This window comes from Cupressus sempervirens, chromosome 2 (genome assembly GCF_028749045.1).
Source record: "Cupressus sempervirens isolate cs-2001-9-10 chromosome 2, ASM2874904v1, whole genome shotgun sequence".
Lineage (NCBI taxonomy): Eukaryota > Viridiplantae > Streptophyta > Pinopsida > Cupressales > Cupressaceae > Cupressus > Cupressus sempervirens.
In genome coordinates, this window is record NC_143119.1 from 424300586 (window position 1) to 424309161 (window position 8576).

An 8576-nucleotide genomic window follows, 5' to 3' on the forward strand; every position below is an offset into this window, starting at 1 on the left:
AAGTTGCAAAACACACCCCTTCATCATCAAGAGCCAGGTCCTCAACAGGACACATCCCTAGATAGATTTGAAAAGAAATAATAAGGAGTACTAAGCCTCAATTATGTGCTTTAGAGGAAGACATTTGTGACATTGTAGAGATATTGAACAAACCTAAGTCTCCATCACATGAGGCAGCACCATTGGCATTTGTCACCACCATACAGAACCAAGATTTATTTGCTCAAGTGGCTCTCCCTCCTAAAGGCACATATGCAGAAGACCTTAGTCTCAAAGATTATGAATTGAAGGATGTTATGTTGGGAAGGCCTACACAAGATTCAACCTGACAAATGATGACTATGGGAGTCAAAGAGGTCCTCAAGTACATGGAACAAGATGAGATTGAACTCCAAGCACTTCAAAGGAAATTTGAGTTCCTAAAGGGATATCTAGTCGAGGTCATTGGTCCTCTTGATCCTAAACACTCGGAGCATACTTTGAACACTGTACTTAGAGAAGGGGGAGGTGTGAAACTTGGCCCATTTTTTAGAGCTTGTCAGGAATGGCAAGAAATTTTTGAGGAGAAAGGTATTACAATCATCATAGGGAATTTGAAGTTGCTACATGCTATGTAGGAGAACATGAATAAGATCATAGAAATTTTGAAGCAAGACTTAAGTATCATGGATGAGGTACAAGCTTGGAGTAAGGATTTGCAGACTCTACAAGCCATAAAGGGCCAAAGATATCAGATTTTGATCGATGTATATACCAGAGAAGAATTATACATGGTAAATGATTGGATAGAGAAAATTACAGATAGCAATAAAGTAATGGAGACATTACATGAGGAGATCCATCATCTCAAGGACCAAGCTCGAGAGAAAATTTTGGAAGTAGAAAGACATTATAGTGATGCATGCTAGGATATTTTTGAAGATGAGGAACAAAAGAGGTTGTTACCTGTAGAGATAGTAGTGGAGAATTTCAAGAAGATTTTTGTGGAGGCTGCTAATGATGAAGACATCCAACAAGCCTTTAGGACAAAAGAAGCATTATTAGAGTTAGACACCAAACTCAAAGATTTTGCAGAGACTCCAATTGAGTTGGACAACTATAGATAGAAGGTCAATGACAAGTATGAGGCTTTATATCTTTTGGATGCTCCTAAGATAACTGAGATGATAGAGAAATTCAAGGGCAAACATCCAAACATAGCTTTGGGATGAAGAAGAACAAAACCTAGATGCCAAAATTTCAATTTTGACACTTAGTAAAATTTTGAGATTTTTGACCCTATTGAGGTCTGCATGTTCGCAGGTCCACAACTCTGCAATTTAGAGGTGCATCGACAGTTAATTGCTTGTTCAAAAAATAGTGCTTTCCATGCATCAAGAATGCATTCTGATGGCAGTTTAACTTCAACACATGCCTAGTAAAGGACCAACTTCTATGTTTGGCACCTCCAAATGCTCCTACTTCAACTAAAGGTTTCCTCCTACTTTCTCTCTCATGCTTTCTCTATTTTTGACATGTAAAGGGATCATGCATCCAATTAATGAATAAAATATGGATGCAATCCCTCTAAACACCAAATTAATTGTTAGTCTATATATATTTAGTTTGTTTTAATGTTTTAAAAGTATTTTATTACATGAAGATATCTCTCACTCTCAACACAAATTGAGGAGACAATTTTTTATAAATACCCTATTGTAATATGTAACAAGGGCTACCATTATTATGCAATAAAATTATGCTTTTGGTGTTCACATTCAGAGTGTAGTGATTCTTGCCTAAATGTGTCATTGTTTTGTGAATTTTGTTCATAGAATTATGATTGAGCTAAAGGTTTATTATGTTGTTTCTAGTTGTGTGATCTTTTAGCTCTAGTGTTTGCTAAAGATGTATGAATTTCATTGACGTAATGAGCTTGAGAAGAGATCATCAAATTGTGCCTACATAGCCTTTTGTCTCGCATGAGTGCACTTTCTGTGGCCTTATGATTTGATGAAAGTGAAATATCATACGATTGTTAAAGTTTCTCACCAACGATTGCATCAATGGATTCTAGGAAGTGTTGCTCCTATTTTCATTGGTTTCCTACCGATCGCTTCAAAATTTTAACTCGCAACATGTTGTTTTTTGTAGCTTATGTCTATTTAGGATTTTAATTTTAAGTTATTTCAATTTCGTGTTATTTTCTTTTAGTTTCATTATTTTCTTTGCTAACCCCTTTTTAGAATAGGAACTCATTTTAGTTGCACTGTTAGAATTGTATTCATTGGAAAAACTAGAAAATACAAAAATATTGTTCTTTTGTGTGTTATTTTAAGACAGCAAACAAATTTACTTCATTCTGAGATCATAGTAGAACCAACAAAGGCCTCCTCATGAACAATCACATTTATCTTCAACTAAGTGGATTTTGGTACGCTGCAAGACAAATACTGAACCTTGAAGTTGATCCCCAAAAGATTAGCTTTTCAAGAGAGGAATTGTACAATGGATTCCTACCATTGACCTTATGCATAACAACCACCCAATAGAAGTGGCACTAGAAGGAGGGCCCCTTTTGACTCCCAGAAATGAAGAAAATTTGTTGAAATTTCAGAATTTTGCAGTTCTACAATAATCTGTGCTTCACAAAAAGTTCAAAAAAATTTCCTAAGTTTTTGATAAATTCAGGTCCATAGGTACACATGTTTGCAGGTCCATAGCTATGTAGATCCATGGATCCATAGTTTCATAGGTTCTCAAAACTCTGTGGTGCACAAAATTCAGAGAGATGAGAAAGTGTACTTCTATAGAGGTGCACTTTTTCTAAATTGATGCAAGCTAGAGGATATTGATCCAAAATCCCCATTTCAGTGAGCATTAAGGTCTACGCTAAGTGCTTATGAGTTTCTCGAGCTCACCCACTTTTGAAAACCATGTAGTGACAAGGGAACATCTCGAATTCAACTACTTCCATTTGAGATTTCATCATCTTCTTCAACTCTACCTCCACTCCAACCACCTGGTGGACCACCACATGTTCTAATAGCTACTCCTTAACAACCACTGGTAGGTCTAGTAAACCCTCCAATGGCCTTTTTTGCAAATGTTGTAGATTCACCAATAAACTTGAGAGGTGTACTCCATGACATCCCTAAGAATCCTAAGAAATTTTGCCCCAGATTCATCTATGGTGAGACTCAAACTACTGAAGATCATGTGAAGGTATTCAAGGAAATTTACAATTGCAAGCAAGTTGCTAATGAGGATGTGGTTCTTTGTTTATTCCCCTACTCTTTGGGAGAAATTGCCTTCAATTGGTATGTCAACTTGCCACTTGGATGCATTGGAGATTAGGACACATTCAAAAAAGTGTTCTTGGAACAATTCAAAACATTCATCAACCTAGCTATGATACATCAAAAAATTATATCAATCAAAAGCAACCTAACTGAGACAGTTTCATGCTTCAACCATCGCTTTCATATGGCCTACTGTAAGTTGGAAATGCCATACACCATACCAGTTGAAGCTACTATTCAGATTTATCTAAATGCTATGGACCATCTTACTGTGATCTTTCTGAGAAGAATTCCTATAGTGAATATTGACACATTGGATAAAGTCTTTGCAGAAGCGATCATGTTCAAAAAGCAGGCCAATCCTAATGGAGGAAGAATAATGCTTCAAATGCAAGCAATCTCTACAATACCAACATACCTTGTGGGAGCACCTATTGTGCCTAGGCAGTTCATACCTATGAATCTAGTTCCATTACAACAGGCACCTGCTCCACAAAATCAAGTGATAACATATCTAGGGTATGAGACTCCAAAAATAGCTTTCTTTGAATAGAAGGTCACAGTTCCCATGGAAATAGACAATAACCTCATTTCAAAAGTTGGTCAAATGAAGAAGACCATGTCACAGATGAACAATGAATTGACATGTCTTAGATTGTCACAAGGAAAAAATAACAACTTCCAAAGAAACAACATTGGCCCCTACAATAACAAATTTGGTCAAAATTACAACAAGAACTTCAATGAGAACAATAACAACAACAATATAGGAAACAATGGAGGAAACAACTTCAATCCTCTTGATTGCAAAAATGGCTTCCAAAAAAAAAATTGACAATGGAACACTTGACTAAATAATGGAAGCATTCCTATTGATAAGAACAAAAACAACATTCAATATGCTAATATCCATCAGTATGATGATAGCCAAAATGTGCTCAACAATGATGGTTCTTACTATAATGGCAATCAGGAGATGAATAAAAATTCATAGGTAAATGACAATCCTCCTCTTATACAATTCAATGCCATGCTATTGGAATCCTACAATTTTGCATAGAATGCACAAGTGGAACAACCAACAAGTGAGGAATTCTCATTCCCATTTAGTCAGGAACATGATATTCAGCATGATGAAATGTTTGCTTTTTGCAATGACAATCGGAATACATACAATCCTAAGAATAGAAAGGAACCTTTGATGGATGGGATTCCTCCAAGTTTACAACCAACTCCACCCAATCCAAGAGTGAGTAATAATCCATCACCGGTAAGACCAGTGCAGGGAGGACAACCGAATCAAAATTAAGTAAATGTACCAACTATAATAAAAAATCCTGCTTGGTCCACTGAAAAGTATAATGCGGTAGAGGATTTGAAAAGGACTAAGGCCAATATGTCCATGTTTGACATGTTACAGAATTTTCCACAACAACAAGAAGCTCTTATGAAGACATTGGATCATACAAAGGTTTCCCACAATACGAATGTTGTTCCTCAAAAGATAGTGCCTCAACAAGTAAATGTTGTAGAAGTGATGCCCACTATGTTCAAAGACAAAGTTGAGGTACCCTTATTTTTGTTTAGCATCAGGATATATGGGAAGAATCTTCACAATTGCCTCATTGATTTAGGAGCTTCATGTAATGTAATGCCATTATCAATATCTTAAAGGCTAGGAGTTATTCCTCAACCCTCTAATCAAGTGGATATATAGTTGGATAAAAAAGAGGTAAAAGTCATTGGAGTATTGAAAGATGTGCGGATATAGTTAATATTTGACCCTTAGATTCAGGATGTTGTCGACATACATGTGGTTGATATCCCAAAAACATATGGGTTACTTCTAAGTAGAGAATGGATGAAATTTCTAAGAGGATGGTTTTCTACAGAATTCACTCAATTGTGGTTGCCATGGAAAGGATTGAACAATCAAATCAAGATAGATGCTAAGCCCAAATTGAAAACAATGATCATAGATTACAATGCCCCAAATGAGATAGCATTCTTACAATTAGATTTGGGTTCATATAAAGTGACGGTATTGGATATGGTTCCAAATAGTACATCTCAAGATTAGAATGAAGAACCTAAGGTGCCGGTACCCAAAAGTGAAACTGTGACATAGTTCATAGATAGTATGGTGACTAATTTACAATGTTTAGGAGAGAAATCTGATTCCAACATCCTCCTCCTTCTAGGATTTTTTTGGTTACACAAATTTAGTCACTCTAAATTTGAATGTTCATCATGTCAAGAAGCAGTTGCAAAGGTATTGACCCACATGATGGAAAACAAGGATAAAAACACCTCAACAGATGAACTCACCGAAAGCCAAAATTCATTGAACTCATCCAACCTTATTGAAAATATTGAAGAAGAAATTGAAGATTTGAATATGTCATACAGTGATACCTCTTCAGATGGGGGAGGTTTGTCTTCTCCTCCTCTAGGGATGATTAAAGTCCAAAGAAGAAGATGATATGTGAAAGGTAAAGGATGGACTTTAGTAGTCATTCATCCTAAACCTAAAGTTGAAGAAATCAAAGAAGTGATAGGGGAAATTCAAGGTAAATAAGAAAAAAATGCACTTCCTCTATCTACAGATTATGAAGGGGACTCATCAAGTCCTACACAAAGAAAGTTACACTGGGTTCCTAAGAAAAAATCATTCAAGGCTCAAGTGAAAGAGAAGTTAAGGATGAATAAGCATAAAGTTAGAAAACCCAAGGAAAATGCAATTTGGACACTCCGCTTCAATGGTTCTAGGTACAAGATGGGAGCCAATGCAAGCATCAAATTGGTCAACCCAAAAGGTAGGTCTTTCTATGTTGCATATCAGTTACAGTTTAGATGTACTTACAATGCTGAAGAATATGAGGTGTTAATTTGAGGACTTCTCTTTGCACTGGAGAAAGGAGTCAAAGCTCTTAAAATTGAAGGAGATTCTCAATTGGTCATACGACAAGTAAAATCCATATACTCTTGCAATGATAAAAGATTACTTTCTTACAGAAAAAGGGTATGGGATATATTAGATGATTTTGAAGCTTTAAACATAAAATCCATTCCAAGAAGAAAGAACATGGTAGCAGATGCTCTGACCATCTCAACAAGTTCTTTGCAACTAGTTGAAAGAACCAAGTTAAAAATATTTTCAGTAGAATTGATCACTATTCCATCCATTCTTGATAATATTACCAACTTTCAAGTCTTTCAAGATGATCAACATATACTTGAGTTTATCATGTGCAGTCACCATTTTGAGGAACAAGAAATTAATGATACACCAGATGACAAACATGAAGATGATGGGCTTGAAGATGAAGATGGGATTCTTAATCTAAAGAACAACACTATTCCAAAAGGAATGGTTGAACTTGAATGTATCTTTGATCATGATGAATCAACACTCAATAGAAGGGAAACTCAAGAAAAGGGAATTGAAGAATTTGACTCCTACAATTTGAGTACTAATGAAGAACCAAGAATGGTATAGATAGAAAAAAATGCAAATCATAAGAAAGGGAGGATGTGCTCAAATTACTCACTGAGTATAAGGATGTCATTGCTTGGAGCTATGAAGAATTAAAGACTTATGATCCTAAGATTATCACACATGACATCCCATTGAAGCCCGATGCCAAACCATTCTGACAAAGACAAAGACCAGTAAATCCTCTCATTGAACCATTGATCATGAAAGAAGTAAAGAAGTTATTGGATGCTAATATCATATTCCCTATCTGCCATTCCACATGGGTGGAAAATTTGGTTCCCATGTGGAAGAAGACTAGAGATATTTGTCTTTGTGTTGACTTTTGCAACTTGAACCTAGCATCCTAGAAAGACAATTATCCTCTACCCTCACTTGATGAGGTCCTAAAAATTGTAAATGGTTCAAAAATGATGTCTTTCCTAGATGGATATTCAAGATATAATCAAGTGATGGTTGATGAAAAAGATAGGTTAAAAATAGCCTTCACAATGAAGTGGGGAACTTTTTCTACATTTCAATGAGCGATGGATGAAGCTTTCAAAGGATTGATTAACAAATGTATAGTCATCTACATGGATGACTTGACTATCTTTTCAAAATATTGAAGTACCCACATTGCTGATCTAAGACAGGTATTCAATAGATGTCACAAATATGACATATCTCTTAATCCCAAGAAATGTTTATTTGGTGTTACTAAAGGAAAGCTCCTAGGACATGTTATTTTTGAAGCCATAATCTCCATTGATCCAGAAAGAGTTGAATCCATTATGAAGTTAGCACCTTGACACAATTAGAAGGAACTAAAGTGTTTCTTTGGGAAGATAAATTTTGTACAAAAATTCATAAGTGGATTTGCAGAGATAGTTCATCCCCTTAATGATTTACTCAAAAAGGGGGCTAAGATGGAATGGGTGCCTGAGATAAAGAAGTCATTTGAAGATATCAAGGGTGCCATTTCAACAGCCCCAATTTTGGTGAGTTCAGATTATGAGTTACCTTTCAAGATCTATTCCTCCACTTTTGAACATTCTTGTGCAAGGATCCTAACACAAAAAAGGGAAAAGGAAGATGAGAGATCAATTTCTTTTATGAGTTGTCCTTTGAAGAATGCAGAGTTGAATTATTCAAACCTTGATAAACAATCCTTTGCATTGATCAAGGCAGTAAAGAAGTTCCATCACTAAATACTAAGAAGTAAGGTGTATACAATTGTGCCTGATCTAGTAGTAAAGACACTTTTAATGCATAATGAACTCAGTGAAAGGAGATGAAAGTGGATGGCCATAATTTAAGAATTTGATCTTAAAATTCAATCTATGAGATTAATTAGATTTCAAGGGTTGTCAAAAATGATAGTTGATAACCACGATGGAAATGAAAAGGAATTCAAGTTTGACAATGAAATAGATAAAGATGATCAGAAGAAGATGGTTATATCACAAGTTGACATTAATCAGGGAGTGGTGATAGATGTTTGGTACCAAGACATTGTTTATTATCTCCTACAAGACCAATGCCCAAAGTGGATGAACAGTTCACAACATAGGGGACTTAAGATGAAGTGTGAATCTTATATGTTGCATGACAACAAGTTGTACAAGAGAAACTATGAAGGGGTTTATATGGAGTGTATAGGCCATGAAGAAGCAAAATAAGTCTTGGAACACTTTCATGATAAGTATAGTACAAGACATGGTTCAGTAGAAGCAACGACCCACATGATTCTAAGATTGGGTTATTTTTGGTTGTCGATATTCAAAGACACTTTCAAACATGTGTGTTCTTGTCATATC